General features: G+C 35.2%; 1 long non-coding RNA gene across 1 annotated transcript; it reads left to right on the top strand.

The window, feature by feature from the left end:
- Window positions 1–237: 237 nt before the first annotated feature.
- Window positions 238–26,584, top strand: LOC121253008. Its single transcript, XR_005938319.1, has 3 exons — window positions 238–294; window positions 3,850–3,852; window positions 26,422–26,584. It is a non-coding gene; the product is annotated as an uncharacterized LOC121253008 (long non-coding RNA).

The following is a 26,584-nucleotide window of genomic DNA, read 5'->3' as shown; positions in this document are numbered from 1 at the left end:
CATGACTAGTGTAGACATGAGCTTATTTTTGACATTCTATTTCTAAACTTTGAAAAAGAGAGCAAATATGAGATTTTGTGCATAAATTATATTTTGTGATATGATTTTGTTCTGTTCTAAAGATTTTCTGTACTCTGATATGATCTGATGTGTTTTTTAAAAACCTTTGACATAACATTCTATTTCTGTTTCTGTTTCTATTCCATTCTGATCTTACCACGGGTGTAAAACTGTGGCATCTGTTTGGGTTGGTACTACCTTTTCTGTTTCTGGTGCACCCACTTTGGAAACAAAGTGGTTTTCTGCGTGGTCTTTCCTATGTACGCACTCGGGGCTCCGAGAATGAATAAGGGGAAGATTCACATTCTGTTTCTGCTCGGTTAGCTACCGGGATTTGCACAACCCTACCACGGGAGTTAAATATGGTATTTGTTCTGATATGATGAGATAGGATGTGATGTTTCATTTTATGCTATGCCAAAGAGATTTTGATTATAAATATTTTTGAACTTTCGCTCTGATATTTTTGATAACATGCTCTGACGCTGTATTTTGAAAACAATATTCTGATTCTGCATTCTGAAAGAAAATATTTTGTTCTGCATCGTGAACTCTGTAAATGCTCATGTTTACATACTAGTATATGTCATCTGCTTACTGAGTCGTTGATAACTCACTCTTTATCTCCGTATATTTTTTATATTATTTTAATGGTTCAACTGGAGAACAAGAGTAGAAAGTGTTAGCAATGTGTGATGATCGTAGTGGAATAAGTGCCTGAGAGAACAAGTGCTTATTTGAGAGTCGTAGTTAGTAAACTAATTTATTTTTCGAGTATTTTGATTTAATGAATTAAAGATATTTTCGAGTTTTTTGAGAATTTCTAATTTATGTTATTGATAATTTCTTTATTGTCTCCATGGAGGAACTTAGATATTTGGATTGATTAAATGGATTAATATTTTATGGAATTTTCTGGATTTTATAGTTGTGTTATTTAAGTTGATATTAGGTATTAAGAGCTAACTCTCCGGGCCTCCGGGAATGGGGCGTTACACAATATGTAAACCTTTATTTAAAAGATTAAAGAAGAATCTACCGCTGTAGACAGGAAAACATACAAGCATTATAAAAAAAAATTAAATCTTAAGCAACTTCCGTACTAAAGAGAGTCTAATTCTCTTCCTGATTTTCTTTCTTGAGAATTCTTACAAGGAAAATCATGTCATCTTGTAATCTATAGTAAAATCAAAATCCTCATACACTAGGTCACTATCTTCTCTCTAGAAGAACTAAAAAGGAAAAAAGAAATTATAAAAATTATTCTAACAAAAAATAAAAATACAAAACACCTTATAAAAAGATAAAAGATAAACTATAATACCCGAACCTATTAGGAAAAATCCTATGTCAATAAGTTATTTAAATCAAATTCTTTCTCAATGTATTTTAATTTAGGAATCTCCATTATTGTATTTTTTTTCTTTAAATCCATTCTTTAACTCATAAAATGATTTTATGTCACTTTGAAAATTATTTTAAAAACTCCAAAAATATATTTTTAATGTTTAAATATGTGTCAATATTATTGTATTTTTTTTTTCTTTAAATCCATTCCTTAAACTCCATTCTCTAATATATATTGTGTAACTGATTGTCCCTCTAGTCTATTATTTTGTGTCTTAATAATTTTTCTCCTTTTAATCTCATCCATAGATAGGGCCTGAGAAGTAGAGAAACATGATATATCATTATATCTACCTACTTATCTCAGCCACTCATTTTTATGACTACAATAGATAGGTTCAGCCCCATCACCCGATAGACCCTTGCTTCAGAAAGAGAGTAAAAAAAAAAAAAAAAAAAAAAATCCTTTCTTTCTTCCTCGCTTCAGGCGACAAGAGTCTTCAAACTTCAAAAAACTTTTGTTGCTCTAGCCAAGACTTCTCCCTCTTATTTCACGGCTTCGTTTAGAGATGGTGGCTTCGTTTAGAGATGGCATAAGAAGGGTTGAAATTAAAATTAAAACGTTAAATAAAATATTGTTATAATATATTTTTTAATATTATTTTTATTTTAAGATTTGAAAAAGTTAAATTGTTTATTTTATTTTGTGGAAGAATTTAGAAAAATTATAATGATGAGATAGGAAGTTTTCAAAATTTTCAAAATTTTAGATTTTAGTTTTAAAAACAAACCAGACCTTGATTTGGTGTTTTGGTTTGCATCTTTGGGAAGTAAGCTTTAGTGTTTGGTAAGTTCGAAACTTCTCATTCTTGGATTCAAGTCACACACACAAAGAGCAACTATGTTTTGTTTTTGCTTTAACTTCTACTGCTATCTAGAATCAATGCAGTGAGTTTCTCCTTCTTTTTCTCACATCTTGCCTCTGAGTCTTGTATATTTGAGTGAAAAATCACAAGAAAGGAAGGTAGGATTTGTAAATAGGATTAAACCCATTTACACATCAGAAAAAACAAAAAAAAAAATCAGTTTTGCTTAAGACGTTCAGCTTCTTCTTGTTTCTCTTCAGCTCATCTTTCAGCCTCTTGGAGTGGAACCCTAGCTTAGATCTCCTATAGAAGAAGAATAAAATCATGTAAGTTCTTATTTTCGATTCATTTTCCTAGAGATTTTTGTTCTACACACAATAAATAGCAACCAAGAGTTTTAGGTATGGTAAGTGGGATGAAATACAAAATTCTCATCTCATCATTATAATTTTTTTAAACTTCCACATAAAATATAATAAACAATTCAATTTTTTCAAATCTCAATTCAACTTTTTCAAATCTCAAAACAATAATAATATTAAAAAATAATATTTTAAATTTATATCTAAAACTATAAATTCTCATCACACTTCCCAAACTAAAACTTTCTACAGTTTCCAGCCAAGAACCTCTTCCCTCAATTTCTTTTAGATCACACCTCTTATCTTTTTGCTTTGATGCTCCAGTTCACACCCTTTGGAAGGAGACTATGTCAGGCAAAAATCTAGCTCCAAATCCTTTGTTTGTCAGGTCTATGCTTAGCACAAAACAACAACAGCAAGTTGATTTCTGAAAATCCTACTGCTGTCCGAATTGGTTTAGTGACTTCCAACTTTGAAATTTCTCACATATTGCTTCTAACACTTGTTTAGTTGGGTGTGTAACCAAGTGAAGGGAAGATAAAAACAAGACTAAGTCGTGCAACCTACTGTTTGAAGAGGTGCGATGATTTTTTGCCCTATTTTGTTACAAGTTGTACAGCGTCTACAAAAATTCTGATATAGTTTTAGGAAAACACAACTTCCACAGAAAATATTTCCAGAAAATTTGTATTGAATTACTTTTTTATTTATTTTTACTTAATAATTAAGGACACTTTTTTTCATGAGTTTGTGATTTTTTTTTTTTTTAAAAAACTTTTAAGGGGTTTAAGGACACTTTGATGATGGTACCAAAGAGAATGGTAGATTGCAATACCGGCTCAGTTCTATTGGTAGTGCACCCAGTAATGCAATCCTGATTGAGGGATTCCAAACTCGAGCCACATGGGAGTCAGGTCTAAAAGACTGCTAACCCTAACATACATGGTGTAATAGTGCGTACCGGCCAAAGGAAAGTGAAAATTGATTCAGAATGTTTAATTGAAATGTTTTAAATTTGTATGACTTTTCAAAAGAAACAAATAATTGATGTTTGATATTTTAACTGTATGGTGTGACACCCCAGAGTTTTGCTAAGTTTCCGTTTGTACTTCTTGTGGATATTATTTATCTATTTATTTATTTATTTGGCTATTGGCTAAATGTTGGAAGAGTTCTTTAGGCCATTTTCTATTTTTGTTAGATTTGGATTTTAGAGTGTAAAGTTAGAGAGCCCACAAGAGGGAAATAAATAAATTGGCCCATGAGATTCGGCCTTTAAGGATTTTGGCCTTAGAAGGCCTAAGTTGACTCATTGGACAAGGAGGATGTGTCACTTGGCATTGGGAAGGAGTTTCTGATCTCTTTGGGGAAAGGACTAAAGTGACACTTGTCAACCATGCATTGGATCTTTATATGAAAAAGTGGAAGAAGCAAAAAGGACTTAGGGCTTCGGTTGGGAGGTGTTAGGCACCACTTTTGCAAAGTACAAGTTTCTAAATGGGACACATGTCAAGCTTAGGATACAAGTGCTTTTTAGGGCTGGTTTGGATTCAGAGATGAGATAATTTTAGATGAAAGACAAAAATTGAAAAAAATATTGTTATAATATTATATTTTAATATTATTATTGTTTTGAGATTTGAAAAAGTTGAATTGAGATTTGAAAAAATTGAATTGTTTATTATATTTTGTGTGAAATTTTAGAAAATTTGTAATAATGAGATAAGACAAGATGAGATGAAACACTTTCTGAATCCAAACGTGGCCTTAGAGTTCTAAGATGCGTCATATTTGGGAAGACAAAAAACATGTTTCTAGAAGGCTTTTTGTAAGGGACATGGAGCATATAGCCGATAACAACAAAAGGGAGAGAGGAAGAGATTCAAAAGCAACCTTGTGAATGACCAAAAAGTCACCTCAGGTGACATGGTGATTTTCGCACACAAGAATTAACACATCTCACACCACATGTCACTCATGTATTGGAGGAATATCTTGTAGGATTAAGGTTTTTGAGGAAATTACCTTTTAACCTCCTAGTTCATTGAACCAAGACAAGATGAAGGGCAAGATAGGAAATGAAGCAAAAGAGGGTTTTAGATCTAAGGGAAGAAGGGCACACGACATACACAATCCCAAGCAATCTTTGGTCTTCTCCATGCAATCCCATCATGAAGGAAAGGGAAGAAAGTCTTTGCGAAGTGTCCTTCATGCATTGGTTGGTGAAAAGCAAAAGGGGAGACACTATATATAGGTGTAGCTGAAAATGGGAAGCCTTTTTTGCTCAAAAAGTTTTCTTGCTTTTTCTTTGGAAGATTCGGCCACCACCTTTCTCTCTAAAGTCTCCACTTTCTAACTAGACAAACACCATCATTCTTACCACCATTTTCAAATATTATCAAGATTTCTTCTCCAATATTTTGAGTAGGAGCATAACACCCAAAGGTAAGAATCCCTTCACCATTTCTTGATGAACACGCATGGCCAAGCGAAGAACCCATCTCTTCATTTTCGGTTTTAGGGTTTTCTCACACAAATACATACTTTCACTCTAGAAACTAGGGTTTTCCCTTCAAGGAAGATGGAACCAGAAGTTTTCTTGATGTTTTGAACGCATGAACACGTGATCTAGGGTAGTGCAAGGTTTGGTTTTTGGCATAAAAGGAAAACTAGGGTTTGAACCTCCAAAGGTCTCAACTCGAGGTTTGTTAGCATGAGAAGATGATTTCGAAAATCTTAGACATTACACTCACTCATATTTCGAGATTAGGATTTTGTTTGATGTCTTCTAATATGCCACACTATACTTTTCAGATTCTTGCTATTGTATTGATTGGATTTTGTAAGTAAACCTTCAACCTACTATTGATATTATTTGTATATACTATGTGAACTTTGGTTTGATTGGTTGCTTGAGTATTGCTATTTTATTTCTTGTATGTAATCGGCCTATGTGATGTTATGAATATGTTGCATGAAATCGTTGCTTGAACCATGTTATTCTATGATGTTATTTTTGGCCTATGGATAAGAGTGATGGAATGCCATGTTTTGGGACACCTTGATTAAGAAGGATTTCGCATATGGTACTTAAGAGTTTCGGTTTTAACTTGTATGTTGGTTTTGTATGTTTGTTTGGATGTAAGGTTGAATGAAAGCATGTGTTTATGAGTTGGGATGACGAAAATGCATACTTTGGAAGGTCTAGTTGAATCGGCCAAGACACATTTTTGGGTTATCAAAATCTGTTTTGATGTTTTAAGGGATGAATCGATTATGTTTACATGAATTCATCATTGTTTGCATGTTCTAATATTTTCAAGCTATGTTGCAAGATGCATGCAATTGTTTAAGTTATGTAATTCGGCTTTGGCATGTTGCATGCATAAGATTAGTGCTTCATCATGAGTCCATGTCACATGCATTTGGGTCCATGATTTTTAAAGATTGAGTCGAGTATGTTTTATCACGACCTCAAATGCTAGAATAGGAAAATGCCCTAGTGGAACTCCCTGTTCACTTTGTAGTATTTAAAGTCGAGTGGAGACCCTGAGTAGACGAAGCACCATCAATGGGCCTCGAATGGTTTCTATGGAAGGATATAGGTGCGAGGTTGTAATGCTCGAGCCCAGTGTGAAGTAGACATTCAATTTATTTTATTTTTATTTTTTAAGTTCATATATCATCAAGACATAGACCCAATTTTTCTCGAAATGGGCCCAAAGCCCATAGGTTAAAGTAGAAAGCACTGCACACGTGCATGCCCCATGCATGTTGATCTCCCTTTTCCTTATTCTTTCCCTGTAGCTCCCTATCTTTACGCAGCCACAACATGAAGTAAACCCCACATGCTATTTCGGTTCTAAATCTTCGTTCTCTCCCTCACATTAGTATTCCACAACTACTTCCCTGATGCCTTCGTTTCTCCTCTGCATTGAACTTTCTCTTCCCCATCCTTCCCCTGCACCAACGGTTTCTTTTATTTTTTTGTTTCTGATATGCAAGCTCGCTCTCTATTCTCCGTGTGCCTTATTTCTCTCAACCGATTATCTTGCCACTCATCTTATTTCCTTTCTCACCATATCTTTCATTTTGTTTTAATTGGCACATTGCTCAGACTTCCCTTTCCCTCTCCCTCACATCAGTTTCTCACCCTCGCTCCCATAGCACATGGTCCCAGACCAAAAGTACAACGCCACTGTCGTGAACCACCAAGCACTGAAGCCTAGCCTCCTACCAACCAGTCGCCTCCCAACACCTCACCAGACCACCGCTGGAAGCCACCTAGCGTGCCTAGATGCAGCACTATGGGACAGCCCCCATGGCCTAGCTCAACCCCTCTGTGTCCTCAAATGGAAACCAACCCACAACATGCTCTTCCACGTCAACAGCCCCAATTCCACTGTGGATCACCATGGGAACAACCGACAACAATCCCATGAAAACCACCCCACGGGATTGCACCACCCACTGTAAATTTTAAACCAGAAAAGCCCTTGTTTCATGCACCCAAAACAGAGTACAAACTCTTCCTCCATGACCCACTGTGCACCTCCCTCACCAAGAGGCCAACTCGTCGGGACCCCCACACAAGCCGCTGCCAAGAACTTCCCGTCACCTTTGGTCTGTCGCACACCTTTTTAGTTTGATGGTGAGCTTACTATCTTCCTCATGCCATGCTTCCTCTCTCTGTTCTCCCTTAATCTCATCACAATTTTTATCCTTTCCATAGTGACCTACCGTCGTTCCCAGTAGGCCACCGCACTTGTCCCATCGATTGTAACTCAGCCATCGTTGCATTGCCTTCTCCCATGCGGTAAGCACTCTTTAATGCAACTCAGATAGCAGAACTACTACACCTGAGATGGGTGGGTCGTGGGCCACAAGCCCATGTAGTCTCATGACATTGCCAAAATGCTTTTATAATTTTAGTAGTATGGGCTTTCACATGAGTTTATTTTTGAATTCTTCTTACTTTAGGATGTTTGGTTTTAAAATAAGTTTGAATTGTTTGATGTTTAAATTTGGTTTTTTTTTTTTTTTTTTTATAGATATTGTATTAACAATTTTAAATGGGCTTTATCTTCTTCTTTTTTTGTATTAATAAATTAATGTATTATTTAAGTGGGTTATGTTCAAGAGATACCAGTTTTCTATATTATTGTTTAATATTTTAAACTATCCATATTTTTACATGGGCAATTATATTAGCCCATAAGCGGTGATTTATAGAAAAAGAAATTACGGTTTTAATTGTATAACTAAGTGTTAAATTTTAACTAGACTATATATTATAAGTTTACAAGGATTTTATTTCAACGTTAAAGTATTATTAAGGATATTTTATGAACTACTATTATTTAAGAAATTTACAATTTTCTAGTGCATTATATGTTAGTAGTATTAAATTATGATTTCAATAATAGTTCATAGAGATGTGAGTTTTAAATATGATTAAGTTAATTTTTGAAATGAATTTAAGTTGTTTTGCCATATTTGATAAAATTATATTATAATAATTTAAGAATATATTTGATGATAATAGTAATTACTAGATTTCTGATAACTAGATAATTATTAAAGTTATTTCCGTAGTATGAAGTTTTAAGTAAATGGAGAGTTTTAGCAAGTCCTTTTAGAAGTTTAGTAATATCTAGATTTCCGTATAGGTGAAGATTGGTTTTCATTTGGCACGATTGTGGAAAAATTCAGAAAAACTATAAAGTCCAGGTAAGCGGAGTTCTTATGCTAGATTTGCATAAAAAGAAAATGAACTGAGATTAATTTGTAAAAATGGGCATGCTATGTTTTGAAAGGAAAATATGAAACCAACCTTAGTTATGTGTTATGCATTCACTCATGAAATCTTTATGAAAAGAGAAAAATGTTTTTGGACATGAATAGTGTAGACATGAGTAATATTTGACATGTTTTTAAAATGTACTAAAGAGTGAATATGATATTTGAGAATTTTTGTACATGTGATATGAAAAATTTTTGAATCTGTTTTTGGATCATATGAAATTATATAAATATGTTCAGTACGTGGTTTGATATGATATGTATTTGAAAATCCTTTGGCATGACTTATTTGTTTTTATTCTGATTCTGATTCTGGTTCTAATATGATGATACTGGTTTGCGTGATATGTTTGGTATCAACATGATATCATATGATATGAGTGCACCCACTTTGGAAGTAAAGTGGTCTTTTATGTGTTCTTTTCTGTGTGCACACTCAAAGCCCTGAGAATGAATAAGAGAAAGTTTCACAATATGATACTGCCTAGTTTGGCCACCGAGGATAGCACAACCCTATCACGGGGGTTAAACATAGTATATGATATGATATGGTGACATGATATGATATGATATGATAAGAAGAAGATATTCAGTCATGTTATGCAATGACTTTAACTCCTTTCTCATGTAGAGCCGCAATCAGTGCCTTCAGTTCATCCTTAGATCCACATTTTGAGGCCTCAAGATCATATAGCCTTTTGGGCAAGTTGTTAAATATTTTAACATGAAACATTAATATTTCGATTTTCGATTTTCTATGATCCATGACATTAAATAATAATAATTAAAAAATATATCTCCCTCCTCAGTTTGATAAAGAATTTGACCTGACTATAAGAGAATGATCACTCTAACGACTTTACTTTCGAGTGTCTCCTGATGGCTAAATGCATAATTATGTTGTAGGTGAGAACCCTTAACCCTCAGTACTATTTATAGACTTTTGGCCATTATGAAATTTAGAGGTATTCGTGTCCCACTATGACTCATTAATTAAGTGATAATCTTTAAACTAGTCTAAACCCATTAGAATATAGGTGTGTGAGATATAGAGTTTTAATAAAACTCTTACATTCTCTCACTTGGCCCATATGCCCATAATATAACATTTTTCGTTTATACTGCGCATGTTCATTTCTAGAAAATATTCATAGCTCAAAATATATTATATGAGTTTCGTAATATCAATGTCAAATCATCTACCAATACGAGTCATGGCGGTTCTCTGTTATATAAGAAACAAATTTCCTTTCATGTACCACAATACTAGTAATTTAATTTAACATGATCTTGAATTGTATCAATTAAGGCTAATACTGTAATGCCTTAGGTTCTAATTCATGTCTGTTGCATACATTATTTTGTCATCATTCCTCCACACCATTCAATGTACATATTAAGTGGAAAGAAAAGACAACAAAAACAACCATAATAGATATCTTTCAATGTCCAGTAATAAAATACTCAACATATGAATGATCTTTTTAACATGTTAATATAATGGGTATAAGCATAAGACCCACATTAACACAATATTGATATGAACATTATTTGTATCTGTACTTTCTCCTTAATATTTAGGTATTTAAACTTTCATTAAATGCTCATCATTAGATGAAATTACAGACTTTACATTAATTTATAGATTTCAATCTCTCTTTTATGCATCGATCTTCTATAGAATTACTTCTTTCTATAACTTGTAAAAATATATGTGAACCTTTATTTGTTTTATTTCAAATTCAAAATTTGAAAATACACCATGTAGCCCAACCAAATGGTAAATCAAGAAGATCACATAAGGTTATCTATTATGATGTCTCCATAGCCAATTCTTTAATGGTGTTTCTCTGATGAGGTTGATGATCATTGTTTTTTGTTCTGTGTTATTATTGAGATAATAAAAAAAGGAACTACAAACATTTTTGAAGTACAAGAATGCACTTCACGACAATCACATCTCTAGTTTCTATGCTCCCACTGATTTTGCCAACCTTAAGGAATTTGACATTTCAATTTCTTCAATATTAAGATCATGATTAAAACCAATGCAACATATATCATCTGAATCTCTCTGAGTTATCAATAATGATAATGTACCCAATAATTGTTATAGGACTCAACTTTCTTTCATTTGGGTTATAAAATCTTACTTTAACTTGACTATCCATACTTGTATATGCCTTAAATTAGTCTACAACTTAAAAAACAAGTCATTAAGACTACATTACTAAGAACACGATATAAGTTCTACACTATTACTTTTAAGAGTTTTACTACATATTTTCAAGAAGTCGAGAAAATAGGTTAGGGTTATGATCTGACTCATAATACTTTTCATGGCATTCATTACTTCAATCAAATTCGATGATTTTTATCTTTCTACCTAGCTGCTTCCTCTTCATGAGAAGTACCTTAAGAATTGTAAAAGGCTTGAGACTTCTCATATAGCAAATAGATATTTTCACACCATGAAAATCATTTATGAAGGCAATGAGATACTTCTATCTATAAAATATTATAGGAAAAAATATCTATATGTGACTATATGCATTATCTCAAGAACATCCTTATTCTTTGTGGCATCTTTTCATGATATGTTTGATTTGTTTTCATTTTATACAAATCAACATACATCTTGAGATTAGGAAATCTGAATGAGGAAAATCTTTTATTTACTAACATTTACAACTTTTCTTTGGAGATATTCTCCAAAATTTGTATGCCACAAATTATGTTTCAAATTATAAGGGTTTTTCATTAATCATTTTTCATTTGGTTCTAGTACATGCCTCATGAGTGAAAATGAAAAACTTTTAGCAAAAGCATTATCATGAAGGCATGACAAATAAAAATGTTATTGGAAGGAAAATAGAACCAACATAAATGACATTTAGAAACAAATTGAAACATGAATATTTGTACTCGAGTTCAACCACCAAAAATAAATATCAATATTTATAGCATTTGATTTGAAAGTTGTATAGACAAAACAAAGATGAACATTTGTACTTGAGTTTAATTTCAAAAAATATATAAACATATATGAGATCTGATTCGAAACTTATATAGAAAAAAATTTGTCCTTCCCTTCAAATCAAGTCTTATGCTTAGACCTAAACCTTTATATGTCCTTGTTTCTTTCAAAATTCAGTCACAATTCTTACAATTTCGTAATCATCATTTCCTTCCTTTCCCAAAAGATCCAGTTGCTTTCCTATACAAATTAACAAAATAAATTTGTATCTAGCTAACAACCATGCTACCGACTTGTTCATATCTTATTACTTTGATGAAATAATAATGTCTTTGGAGTAAACTATTATGTACAAAACTAAGACGATTTCATCATTTCCATTCCTAAATTTCAAGATTTGATATGTGGTAATTAATTTCATCTTTTTAAACATTGTGCCTTTCTGACCCTTATCACTATTCTCAATAATAATTGATTTTAAACTTAAAATAGGTAAACCAGGGTCTAGAACTAGAGTCATTTCTAAACGAGGCCTTAGTGAGAATCTTACATGCTCATATTTCTCTAAAGTAGAGTCATTCTGTATAGAAAACCTTGTAATGAGATTTACATACTTACTACAAGAAAAACATTTTGATCACATTAATGATTTGAGTTTGACATTTATAAACAATTACAGAGTTTAAACCATTATGTATGAACTAATAGTATCATCGAGATCCCTCTTTTAGGAGTGAACTCTAACACACAAAATGTTCCCTCTTGTTTTAAATTTATAATTTAAAACATAATGGATGAACTAATAGTGTCATTGAGATCCCTCCTTTGGGAGTGAACCACAACACATAAAATGTTCCCTCCAATTTTAAATTCTATGGATGAACTAGCTGTATTATCAGAATTCTCATTTGAGAGTAAATTTTGACATACAAAATGTTCCCACTTGTTTTAAATTCGGTGGATGAACTAGTTGTATCATTATAATTCTCATTTGAAAGTAAACCCTAACATAGAAAGTGTTCTCTCTAATTTTAAATTATGTGGATGAACTAGCTGTATCACCAGAATTCTCATTTGGAAGTAAACCCTAGCATACAAATTGTTCCCTCCAACCTTAAATTATGTGGATATACTAGCTGTGTTGCAAAAATTCTTTTTTACGAGTGACCCTGGTATACAAATTATTCCCTCTAACTTTATTTTGATAGATGAACTAATAGTATCATCAAGACCTTTCTTTGAGAGTATGTCTTGACACATAAATTGTTTACTCAACTGTACTTTAATGGATGAACTAGTAGTATAATCAAGATACTCCTTTTGGAGTAGATCTTAACACAAATTATTCACTCCAACCTTACTTCGATGGATGAACTAGTAGTGTCATCAAGATCCTCCTTTGGGAGTAGGTCTTGACACACAACTTGTTCACTCCAACCTTACCTTAATGGATGAACTAGTAGTGTTATCAAAATTCCTATTTTGAGAGTGAATTTTGATACACAAAATTGTTCCCTCCATCATACCCATCTTACTATGGAGTATAATGATTTTTTATCCAAAATTGAGAAAAATCTTGTACCTTTGGGCAACCAATATTTTCCTTAATTTTGGTAAAAACCATTTGCTCCATATTGGATAAAAAAAAATATATGACATAATAACAATAATTTAAATAAGAGCAAAAAAATCAACATTAAATAATTCATGCATTTCTTGAATAGTAATAAAATTTCAAATTTTTTGCTGTAATAAATAATATTAAAATAATAATATAGTATAATATAATAATCTGACCAATCTGGATCTAAACCTGATTCGGTTGAGTGACCCAATCTGAAACCCAATTCAATTTCCCAGTTCAGATCTCAAGTTGGGTCACACAATGACCTTTTCATCTTAAGGCATTCTTTCTGGGCCGGACATACTATACAAGGCCGAATCCTTACCCTTTATTTTTTGTTTACTTTCGGGCTAGGCCACAATTGTTTTTTTTTTTATTTACTCTTGGGTTGGGCCACAATTGTGGCCCGTTGTGTTGGCCCCCTGTTCTTTGTTTCTTAGACTAAGCCAGAGCCACGACTCACTATGGGCCCAAATTCGAAAAGGTATAAGAAATCCTATGACTTTTTTTTTTCTTCTTATTCAACATTGAGCTGCCGTACCTTCTAAAATTTAACCTGTATCCAGGCACAGTTGTGGGCGTCGGCAGCAAGGAGATGCTAGAGAGGTATCCCCAGCCTGCTCCCGTCGCCGATGTCCACCTCTCTCTCTCTCTGTCTCTCTCTCTCTCTGTGTGTGTTTTTGTGATACCATGTTGCTACTGTGCTGTGCTTCACAACCCTTTGAGTTGCCGCCATATGGAAAATAATAAGGAGGTTTTTAGCCTCCTTGCGGCACCAAACCCCATTTCTCTCATTTTTATTTTCCAAAAGCCCATCTCAAAGAGAGATTGGACCACAAACCAGAAAGGAGATCCCCATCCCAGGTTACCAACGAAGGCACTTTGACCACCGCACACTATCAACCCATATGGCTCTTCTCCTCAACTATCTTTCTCCGAGCATGGTTCATGAAAATCGAAACAGATGCATGAATATCAATACAAAATTTCATGAACCAATTCACAAGTTTCTCTTCTACGGAATTATATCAACATAAAGTGAGAGAAGTACACAAGTATTATAATGTTAAATTAAAATGCGGTGATATATATCAAATCTGTATTATATTTTATTGAAACCATAAAAAATCTATAACCTAAAGCTCTGATACATATTGCTAAATATTTTAACATTAAACATTAATATTTGGATTTTCAATTTTCCATGATCCACAACATTAAATAATAATAATTAAAAAACGTACCTCCCTCCTTCTTAATTTGATGAAGGACTTGACCTGACTATGAGAGAATGATTACCCTAACAACTTTACCTCCGAGTGTCTCCCGATGACTAGAGGCACAACTATATTGTAAGTGAGAACCCTCAACACCTTAGTGTTGCTATTTATAGACTTCTAGTCATCATGAAATTTAAAGGTATTTGTGTCCCACTATGACTCATTAATTAAGTGACAATATTTGAATTAGTCTAAACCCATTAGGATATGAATGTTTGAGACATAGAGTTTTAATAAAAATCTTACACAAGTATCCTAAAATATAGTAAGTTTAGATTAAGCATCTTTTAGCTATTCTATCACGCACATGATCATATAGATGAGGATCATATAGATGATAAAAATAAACATTAAATTTTTGGCTGGCTGTAGCTCAACATCTTATTTATACGCTCGTTGTTCTTGTTTACATGTTAATTGAACAATCATACTTCCATGAGAATCTGATATAAGTCACAATGCATATTGGAAAACCTTCGAGTAGGCCAACCCAAAAGCAATTAGCCAAACCGGCAATCCAAATTCAGACCACCTACTCAATTTTCTAGCTAGAAAAATAGATTGAAACAACTAAACATGGCATCATTTGTTATAATATGTGATCAAATAAACCTGGCCAACAAAGTGAGGCCAAACTTTGACCAGTTATGAAATGGACATGGCAAGAACAAGAAATTGGAGATACCCTGGGGAGAAATAGATTGAGAGGGAGGAGGAAGCTAGACACGAGTGATTTCAGAATTAGCTAAATCAAGAACAAAGTTCTTTATTGAATTGTACCATTCTCCTTTTTTAATCGATTCCCAATTGAACTTATAACGCCCGTCCTTGTGATGAGATTTTAGAAATAGTTTTAGAAAATAAGACGGAAATTACTGAATCTTTTAAAACTTTTTCCTTCCCTTCCAAGGATCTAAAAGATTTTATAGTTAAAATTTAAAACTTGTATTTATAAATCTAGGAGAGAGCTTTGCAGCAGAATTCATTTAATTAAAATACAAGTCTTTTTACAAAATATGATTTTACAAGCTATACAAAATGCCTAGGCTTCCATCACCTTTTCCTTGGGCTGTGTTTGTCTTGACACTTCATCCTCATTTTATTCCTGGGTGGGGCACACATAAAAATAAAATAAGCCAAATACTCAATATTTATTACTTCATACCGTGAAAATATAATAATATAGTTTTCATTCATGCATTCTCACTCACATACATACTTTATATAAAACATTTTATTTTCTTTAAAACATTACAAGGTTGTGTTTTTCTTTTAAAAATGGTTTTCTTTCCTCAAAACATTTCCCACCTTGTACTTTCCTTCATAAAACTAAACCTTTTAAGTATACAATTATTCTTATCACTTTCATTTGGTTGATACACACTATTACGCCCCATGTGTTGGAGTTAGTAGTCTTTTAGACCTGATTCCACCCGTGGCCATGAGTTGGGAATCTCTCAGTCCGGGGTAGTCCTAGGTGCACCGCTAGTACTACTTACCCAGCATTGCAATCTGCCAAGTCCTTTGGTACCATCATTCATTTATCAGTCATGGCCATTACATAGTTTCATACATTAAAACATTTTTTTTCAGTCCTTTCCTTTCATTCATTCATTCATTTCCTTTTCATTCATTAGTCCATTCATAAAACATATTTTTATAACATAAAGCATAAAACCTCATCATTCATTTCATGGAATATACATACAATAATTACTACGTATAACATTCATTCACATGCATACAACTATTCTTTGGGGTGCATAAAAAGGGGCTGCCAAGAAAGGCTAGTACATACATATACTTGAACATTATTACTTTAGCATAGATTCATAAAGTGTCATTTCATTCTAAGAAACATTTTCCTTTTCTTTCATTTCATAAAATAACATTTTCTCATAAAAGCATTTTATTTCCTTTTTCACAAATAAAACATTTCTTTTTTTCTTTTTCATATTTTTTAGAAAACTCTAGAAGATTATGAGCATAATACTTACCTGGACTCCATGCCATACTCATTTCATGCAGTCCATTCATGTGTGTGTCAGATGGCAACCTACATGCATACATAACCTCACATTATTCCTTTCCTTAAGTGCATAACTTAAACTTAGAAAATACATAAACTACTTCCGACTTGGACTTCCTTCATCCAGACATACTCTTTCATCCCAGTCCATCTTCTATGCTTTTCTTTATCATGTTTCCTATTTTTGGAACCCTCTTGAGATCACCTTTTCCAAATACATAGCCTCCTACTTCATGTTCTTATCCTTTAAGGCGAACCTCCTTGATTCACTTTAAAGGCTAAGACACATCATCACCTTCATCATTCTCTCTACCTACCGAACCATTCTTCCGATGCATAACTTGGACCAACCAAGTTATACAACCCAATCCTAGTCAATGCATACATCCATTCCTTCATTCATGCACCATAATCAACACTTCATCAAAATCTGAATCATGCATAATACACAAATTTAAGCCAACTCTGAGGCTTAAACATCGTGTACCCATGCTTAAGACAAATTATCCATTACATATGATAAATCTGTCCGGCACATGTGTCTAACCACATTATACATGTCCCTTCCCCTTTTATCACCTAAGATCAATATATAATTCCACTAACGCCCGCTTGTGTAAACAAGCTCCATACTTTGATACTAAACTTCAACTCAAACCCAACTAGCATGACCTTTCATACAACCTGTCCATAACTACACAACTTAGCTCGACACTTTACACGACATAGCCCTATTCACAACTACACATCCTATCACATCACATAGCTTGCTACCATTTTTGAACTACATTGTGATCCTATCACTTCACATGGCATCTCGCCACTTCACAATTGCAACATCTCCTCACTCATCAAGTGCATGACTCCACATGCATTCCCCGTCACTTCATGAAATCTCGTCATTCTCCCTCTACATCACTATTACACTACTTCGTCACCCCACACATACTTCCAGCCACAACGCTACTATACAGTGACACCCATCACTTTGACCACATGATCATATCACAACTACTCTGGGACACTGTTTCACAGTTCTCAATACTTCACATCACGCTCCATACTTCTCAACTATGCAACCATCCAACACTTCGTAACATGCCATACGGTGCATCACAACTTCACCACACAGAATACTCTTCACATGTACTCCTTTCAGTTCACACTACACTTTGCACAGCACAGTCCACAATACGACACATTACACTTCACAACTATGTCCATCACTTCACTTACACAACCACGAGACACACTTCATATCACTTCATTACACAGCGAATTCCACAAATACTACAACACAGTCCATAACCAACTTCATAATAAAACTAACGAGGGAAAAGGGAGAGGGATTATACCATGCGTCGGGGCTGACCTGTTGTGTCGCTTGCTGCTCGGCATGGTCCTGCGGTGTCGAAAGCCACTACCTTGGGCGGTAACCGTTTCGTCATAGTCACTGTCGTGACCTTGAAACAGTGGCTATTCAGGTGGCCGGATCTAAGGTTTGGAGGGTTTCATGGTGGTGACAGAGGGTGGACAGGAGTGGTCCTTGGTGGCTGGGCTTGGCTTGGTCATGTACGGTGGAGGGCGTGTGCATGGGTGTTGGAGACTAGTTGAGAGAGAAGAGGGAGGCAAGGCCTCGACTGGCCGGGCACGGTGGTGGAGCTCAGCTTGAAGTGGTGGCCCATGGCGGCTTGGGAGAAGCACAACGGCGTCAGGAGAGTTGGTAGTCGTGGGTTGCAAAACAGAGCAAGGGAGAGGGATGGCTCGGTTGGGCATGAAGGAGAAGGGGAGGAGCTCTGGTGGGGGCTGTGGTGCTATTAGGGTGGATAGGGGCGGTGTACGGCGGCTGATCTGAGATCCCGAGAGATAGAGAGAGCCATTACAACATATTTGGCCTTTCGCCACCATTTTTTTTTCCAGCGAATCATAACTTGCCACAAATACATAGATTTATTCACCAAAGTCACACCTATAAAAACAGGCAATTATTTTGTCAATAAAAAGGATTATTGTCTGCAAGAATATTTGGCGCAATTAATTTGACATTATAAGTCATATTTGACATGTTTACTGGAGTGTAATAACGACATACAGTTTCCGCTACTGTGGTTCCCATTATATTGATGACTCAATCTTTGCTGATGATAAAAAATCGTTGTTATAACTGGTTATATAAATAGCACGGTCGTTAATACCCGTGGGACTTTTCCCCTCTCTTCTCATCAGTTTCTGATTAATTACGGACTTCCATTTTGGGTGAAACCCACATCGTCCGCCACTAAATCCCCCTACTTATCACATATCGAGAATCCCTTTGCTACCTTAATCTTCTCTCGAACTAGTGAAATACGGAATCGTCTTCGACAGTGATGATTGTTGATGGTTTGCATATTTTCTTTTTTCTGGTTGATTTGCGCATGGTGGTATCGGGAGATTCTATCTCTAGCTGTCATTGCTCAGTATTCCCCATCCCTTGACTGATCTTACAAAAATCAACACTTTCAGCTACCTTTCACGTGAGCTAGCTAGGGAAGTAGTTGGAAGCTACGGTTAGGTACGTAAAAAGCCCTTCGTTATTTTCTATTGCCACATCTATTTTGCTATATTTCTCTGTTGTCTCCGTTTTGTTGAGAAGTACGAAGAGGGGACAAGAGGTATTTCTTGGTAGATTTGTATCACATGAAAATTGCTAGTGGCATTTTATATATTTGAGAAAACTATACGCTGCAAAAGTTTGGGACATGGCAGATTGTGAAGCTTTTTAGAACTGTTTTAACAGTTAGGGTTTAAATGCTTGATGACAACCTTTACCTTACACTAAGATCAAATATTTAATTATTCTTAAACATCATACGGCTAAGTTCCTCACAACATTAATATTCATCTGTTGCTTCCATTAAGAAAAATCCGATTTTCCTCCTTCCCTCCACCATGTTGCCATACATAAAGTTATAGCTTCTAGATCTTTTTAATATATGTGTATGTTTCATCAACCAAAAGTTAAGTTTTGAATGAGAGATTCGACTATGTTGACTAAGATGAAATAAACAAATGGGCTTGTTTGAGTGTTGCTCAATTTGCTGATAGCTGCAATATTCTTATATGTTAGTGGAATATGGTAGATAGGGAACTCTAAAAAAACCTTTGCAAATTTTTTAGTGTGGATCCCATTAGCTCCATTGCCATTTAAATTCATTCACAATGATTTGTACTAATGAACTAAGACTTTCTATTTTATCCTATTTTCGTAATTACAAAATCATGCCGGAAATCTAACTTTATATATCTGGGTATAGGAAAAGTATGCACGCAATTAGCTAGCTAGTTGGGTGCCCAAAAAGGTAAGTTAATGTTCCAATTTATAAAGATCAGTCAACAAGTATCATTTTATATGAGACACAGTTTAACATATATATGTTAGACATCACAACCATGGCTTTCTGCTTTATAACTTATTGTTTTTTATTTGCTTTTATGTTTTTTTTTCCTTTCTAGTTTTACATTATTATTCTTCCTTCATCAATGTTGGTGGCTAAGCTATCTTTTGAAATGTTCTTAAGGTTAACTTGTGATGTTGCAACCTCTTTGGGACATGGCCTTTAGCAGATTTAGGCTAAGCTGTTTTCATTTCACACTTGGTGTAGTACTTGATGATATTTGCCTTGATATAAGGATGTATGTGATGTGGTTCCGAGTGTGTTCCTCCAAGTGTAGATGTGTCAGGTTGTATCAAGAATAAATCCATGATCGTATTCCACGGGAATAAAAGATTATCAAAACAATCTTGATAATTCTATGTAAAATTTGATGGTATATGTACAAATGAATAGAGAATGAGAGCTATGTAAAATCTTTTAGGACTTTTTACGATTACATCAAAATAGAGTGTATGAAAGGATTTTTGCAATCCTTTTTTTAAGAGTGAGCTGTAAGCATATCTACATTTGAGTCCAACTCGAATTGATGAAGTATAAATTCCATTCCCACAACTTTAGATTTGGAGGACTCTTGAAAACAAGAAATCTGGTTTACTCTAATCTTTAACCGGAGAAGAAACAGAAAAATGTGAGAATCTCAAGAAGTGGTTTTTGTTGTCTAAGAGCAAACTACCAAACAACTATATCTATTGGTGTCACTCTTCACGGATTGTGTTCTAAGTAAACCTCAATTCCTTTGAACCTTCAAATACTAACTCTGTCGAGAGACATGTATTCAGAAAATCCAACAAATAAACTCCAATTCTAATTAAAACCGCCAGTACGTACTTATAAAGTTGCAAAACCCACTTCAGAATAAGCATTTGAACAATTGATTCATATGGTAGACCCTAGCTTCTATTGTGCCCCATCATCAAAAACAAGTTGGACTCTAATGATCAACTGCTTGTTGTTTCTAATTTAGTTACAGCACTACTCACTCATTGTGAATGTTCAATTCTGGCATTGATGATTAAGATGATGAACAACAAAAGAGCTTAAACTTGAGATGAAGCTTTTAATGCTGGTTTGTTCGTGTCATTTATAAATTCATTATGGGATAAAGGTACATTCTTCTTTCTCCTAGTCATGGCACCTCCACCTATATGCTTATAGGATTGACATGCATGTTTATTTTTTCCCAAGTAAATGTTGCATATGTTTTTTGCATTTCATTTTTGCATGTAGTATCATAGTGATCATGTGGTTTGCAATTGCATCTTTAATAGATATTTTCACCTCAACTTTTAGTCGTTTTCACTATGCTGCAATAACTTTTCATACATTAAAATATCTATGGAGTTTAAAATCATTCGACCAAACATGTCCAAATGCATGATGCTTACCCATACATAATGAATTATGTGGGGCCTGACCAAGACTATAGCAATTCATTTCAACTACTTTGCACAAAATAGATCACATCCTCCACTTTTGCCATTATGTCAATTGAATTTTAGTCTCCTATCCATTGGTTCATGCTCATTCCGATATGTCTATGTTATTTTCTTATATAGTCCTACCATCCCTGTATTTGTTGTACCAAGGTTTCTATGGATAAAGAATGGATGCATATTGAAGATAGAGTGAGGTCCAATGAATATGCCGAGAGGGTTAAGCAATTCATATCCATGGCTCAATTACATGCCCACACAAGTGATTCCATTAGGTGTCATTGTTGAAGATGTCGAAATAATTTGTTCCATCCAATTAATGTTGTGAAAGATCATTTGTTCTTGAGGGGGATTGATACTAATTATAGTCGATGGATATTCCATATTCCATGGAGAAGATGACCCTTTGAATGCCAGGCGGTCACATGATGAGGATGAAGGGCCCAAGCTCGGTGACTACATTGATGACATAGACGAGATGTTAGATGACATCCTGGTGGGATCCTTTATGGATAGTGAAACTGGTTTTCATGCTGGCGGTAGTGAAGATGGTACTGCACAACACAACTTTAGTGCTCCAAGACACCAGACCTTTGAACAGTGTTTTGAGGATGCACAATGTCCACTCTATCCATCATGTACAAACTTCTCGAAGCTATCATTTATGGTCAAGTTGCTCCACATCAAGACAATTGGGGGTTGAGATGTGAAGTCCTTTAACATGGTGATAAAGCTATTGAAATCCGCATTCCCGAATGCTCTATTACCTGCAGACTATAATGATGCTCGTTGCTTAGAGTGTGGATTGTGATTTAGTTACACCAAGATACATGTATGTCCAAATGATTGTGTCTTGTTCTGGAAGAAAAATGTCGACAAAGATGAGTGCCCTAAATGCAATGCATCTAGGTGGGTCTCAAGGATAGGCAATCAACGAGTACCTTAAAAAGTGATGCATTGTTTTCCTTTGAAGACAAGGTTGCAACATCTTTATATGTCAAAGAAGACAACACAAGCCATATGATGGCATAAAGAAGAGCGTATCGATGATCCGAGTTATATGAGGCATTGGATAGATTCTAGGGTTTGGAAATCTTTTGATAACAAACATGATTGGTTCGCCAAAGACTTGCATACTTGTCATATCATACATAGATTTTAAATGAAATCGCATTCTTTCATAAATGTCGTGATATATATTTCCTCACATAAAATTATGATTTTTCATAAATATTTTGATGCATAACTCATTTCATAAAATCATGAATTTTCATAAATAATTTAATTCATAATTCTTCACAAAAAATCATAGATTTTCATAATTTTATCATGTCTTGGGTACGTAAAAAGGGGCTTCTAATGGAGGGCATACGTGCATAATATTTTTATAAAAGACAAGCAGTTTACCATATATACCTGTAAGGGTATGATCATGCTACTTATCTTGTAACGCTAATCCAATATTTTCGAGGCGCAGTTGATTACCTATAAACATGTCAGTAATTTTCGTAAATTCCTAATAAATCACGTGCTTCGTTATTAAAACCTGAAAGAAATCTAGAGCTCTTGGATCCTAAAATTTTGTCACTACTTAAATACTTTAATGTTTATAAAATTCCTCCAAAAATCTTACACGATTAAATCTCAAAAATCCCATTATTCCATATAATGATCTTATAATTCTATGTATGCAAGCATGTGTTGACCCCAACATATACACACATTAAATTCATAATATCGACGTTAAATCGTATTCCATATTCCTGTATCCATTAACTACTCTAAAATATTCCAACTTTTCATGGGTCTAAGTGCCCTTAAATTTATATGGCATCCCATATTCAGTCCTGTGAAGCCCTCAATATCTGTTCAACCTAACATATACTAACTAGCTTATGCGAGAATGAGAGAATAACATGAGAGGAAGAGAAATATTACTGAGAGAATAAAGAGAGAAAAGATAGGGGAAAAAGACATATGGCGTGGCTTCCTCGTTCTAGTTCCTACTTGCCGAAGGGAAACAAGGGCTGCGATGGTTTCATCAGTGGCTCAACAGAAGTGAGGTGGGTTGTCTAAGGCAGTACAATTGTGGTGAGAGGCAGAGGAGTGAGAGAGAATAGCACACGGCGTGAGGGAAAGGGAGGACCCACCATGAGGCCGTGAGAGGCTTGTGGCAAAATAGGAGTGCCGAATAGCCCTTGGCGACGGTTTCAGTGGGGTCTTGATGTGGAGGAACTCTCGGTGAGGTTGGGGTGCAGTGGCTCACGTTGGGGACGTACGTGCTCTATTTTGAGGGCTAAAAATAACGGAGGATAGTAGTGGCTTGTTGGCTCTCCAAGGGCAGTCGCGTAGTGTCTCCACTAGCTGGGCAATGAGGTGGTTGGCCTGGCTTCTGCAAGGTGGTGTAGTGGGTTCCCAATGGCATGCAGTGGTTCTATGCATGGAGAAAAAGGCGTTGACCAACTTGGCAGTGAAGTTATTTTCAGTGGTTTACGGTGGAGGGAATGGTGGGTGGTTTCCGGCGTGCTAAGCAGAGGTTGCGGTGCAACTGGACCAGAGTTTGGATGTGGGTGACGAGTGGAGGGCTGCACAGCTGTTGGGAGGCAGTGGAGTTTTCTTTGAGGGATAAAACATATTTATAAACATAGGTGGTTGAGAAACAAAAGAAAACCGAGATGACAAACGTGCATGCAGAGGAAGCGGGCACAATGAAGTCATGTATGCAATGATAGACGAACATGAAATGCGATCTAAACCATGCATGAAGAGAAGTCTACCATGGTGAGAAGTCTGTGTGGTGGAGAGCTGTTGTGTAACACTCGGGCCTAGCACCAAGTTTTTTTTTATTATTATTATATATTTTGGGTTAAGAATGTGAAAAATCCAGTTTAATTTTTTTTAAAATACTATTTTATGGGCCGAGAAAATTTAAGGAAGAGCCCATTTATTTTTTTTGTATTCACTACATTTTTTTTTGGACCATAAATCCTAAGCCCATGTTACCTTAGTTTCAGACTCCATGATTCTACACAGTTTTACGTCGGTTTTATCCCTATACATGCACACCCACATCTCCCTCTTTTCTCTAGGGTTTTTAGTATCTCCCTTTGATATATATTTAAGCACTTATCATCACATGCACATACGCCTATATATTCTCCTCATTTTGTGTTTGTTTTGGTTTCAAACATCTATTTATTCACACGGCAACTTCACAGTTTATCGGATAGCCCCATAGTTTTCTCGCCTGCACGACTTCATCTAGTGCGTTTTACTCGTCCGTTTCTCCATGGCATGAACATCCCTATCCCCGCATCATTCACGACAATAGTTGTGTAATAGATATACATATATATACTCACGTTTAGCAGTTCAACAATTTGATAAACTAGGGTTGCTGCTTACACTTTTCTTTCCCCAACCTCCATGTTGCCGCTGCCTCCCGTTACTTGCTAGCACAACCACTCCACACGCAGCAGCTCCTCTTTGCAAACAGCCCAGCCCGATCCTCATCCAGTCGAAAAACACCCCGCCAACCTATAGGAAGCCTCTGCCTTCCTACCCCGCGTAACGTGCACCGCGTTGCATGCCGCGTGAAGCCATCACATCTGCCTTCCCGACGAACCTGGTCTACACCTCCATAAGCTGCCGTGACCCACTCAACCATCAGCCCTTCAAACCTCCGCCCTTCACCTCCGTGCCCAGCCCATGTGAGATCGGTAGCCATCGGCATTGAGAACCGAAGACCTCTGTTTTTGCTCATCAAAACAGAGCACTTCGTTTCAGCCACCGTGAGTTCGTCTTTACCACCCAGTTGCTGACGTTGCCACTGTCCATCTCCCAGCCCTTTGCACAACTCCTTCCCGCACATTTGACTCTGCCGGGATAGCCATCTTCATCTCTGCACCTTACGCAGCTCCTCCTTCGCAGTGAGTTTCTGTTCCCTTGTTCTCCGTCTCTCCCTCACTATCCGTTTCCCTCACCGTATTGCTCTCTCTCTCTCTCTCTCAATGCTCCGCCGACTTCACCACCTCCCATCGCACATTGCGCCGTCGCACGTTACCTTCTTGGTGTGTCCCTGCCGCCACTGCACTCTATTATTAATATGTGTATGTTTATCGTTAGTTTTCTTCATAAGGGTATTTATATATATATATATATATATATATATGTACATATATATATATAAGTAAATTTTTAACTTGGGTACTTACTAGTTTTAACCTAATATATATATATATATATATATATATGGAAGGTAGTTTTAACCTAACGTTTTCGGGTGAGGGGTTTTTTTTTTTTTTAGGTTTATGTTTAAATGGGTTTTGCTTTAAGTCTCATTAAATATTATATTTATATTTTACTAATATTGTTAATTAAAGGAAGTAAACCTATTTTTTTTAAGAGAAGAGTTTTTCATGACTTATTTGATGGAAATTTTAGTAACCAATGTATTCTATTTATTTATAAAATATTGTTGGTATTTTAGAAATTTTGAATATTAATTTTTATTGAGTTCTATAATTATCATAATACTTATTCGATAAATTTTCTTCTTTAGTACGAATTCGATTAAGTGGATATTGATGGTCTTAGAAAATGATAGTATTTTAGGTGTTATGAGAATTTTAGGTTTTGAGGTTTTAAAAATAGGTTCTTTTAGCATTTTAAGTTTAAATATCGAAATACGTGATTGATTGGAAATTTGTGGGAGTTACATGACTTTTATAGGTGACAATTAATAATTGTTCGGCATTTTGAGGAAATTCCTGAAAAGCTAAGAAATCTAGATAAGCGGGGTTCTTATGCTAGATTTTGCATTAAAATAAAATGAAGTGAGGTCCTTTTTGGAAAATGTGCATGTTTTGTTATGAAAAGAAATCTGAAATGACTTCAGTTATTTGTTCTGCACTACTCATGAGATTCTGTTTAAGAAGAAAATATTTTCTGTCATGACTGGTGTAGACATGAACTTATTTTTGACATTCTGTTTCTGAACTTTGAAAAAGAGAGCGAATATGAAATTTTATGCATAAATTATGTTTTGTGATATGATTTTGTTCTATTCTGAAGATTTTTTGTACTCTGATATGATCTGATATGATTTCTAAAACCTCTGGCATAACATTCTGTTTCTATTTCTGTTCCGTTCTGAACTCACCACGGGTGTAAAACTGTGGTCTCTGTTCGGGTTGGAAACAAAGTGGTTTTCTGCGTTGTCTTTCCTATGTACACACTCAGGGCTCTGAGAATGAATAAGGGGAAGATTCACATTCTGTTTTTGCTCGGTTAGCTACCGGGGTTTGCACAACCCTACCATGGGGGTTAAACATGGTATTTGTCCTGATATGATAAGAAAAGATGTGA

This window comes from Juglans microcarpa x Juglans regia, chromosome 2S (assembly GCF_004785595.1).
Source record: "Juglans microcarpa x Juglans regia isolate MS1-56 chromosome 2S, Jm3101_v1.0, whole genome shotgun sequence".
NCBI classification, from domain to species: Eukaryota; Viridiplantae; Streptophyta; class Magnoliopsida; order Fagales; family Juglandaceae; genus Juglans; species Juglans microcarpa x Juglans regia.
This window is presented reverse-complemented; position numbering and strand designations above follow the sequence as displayed.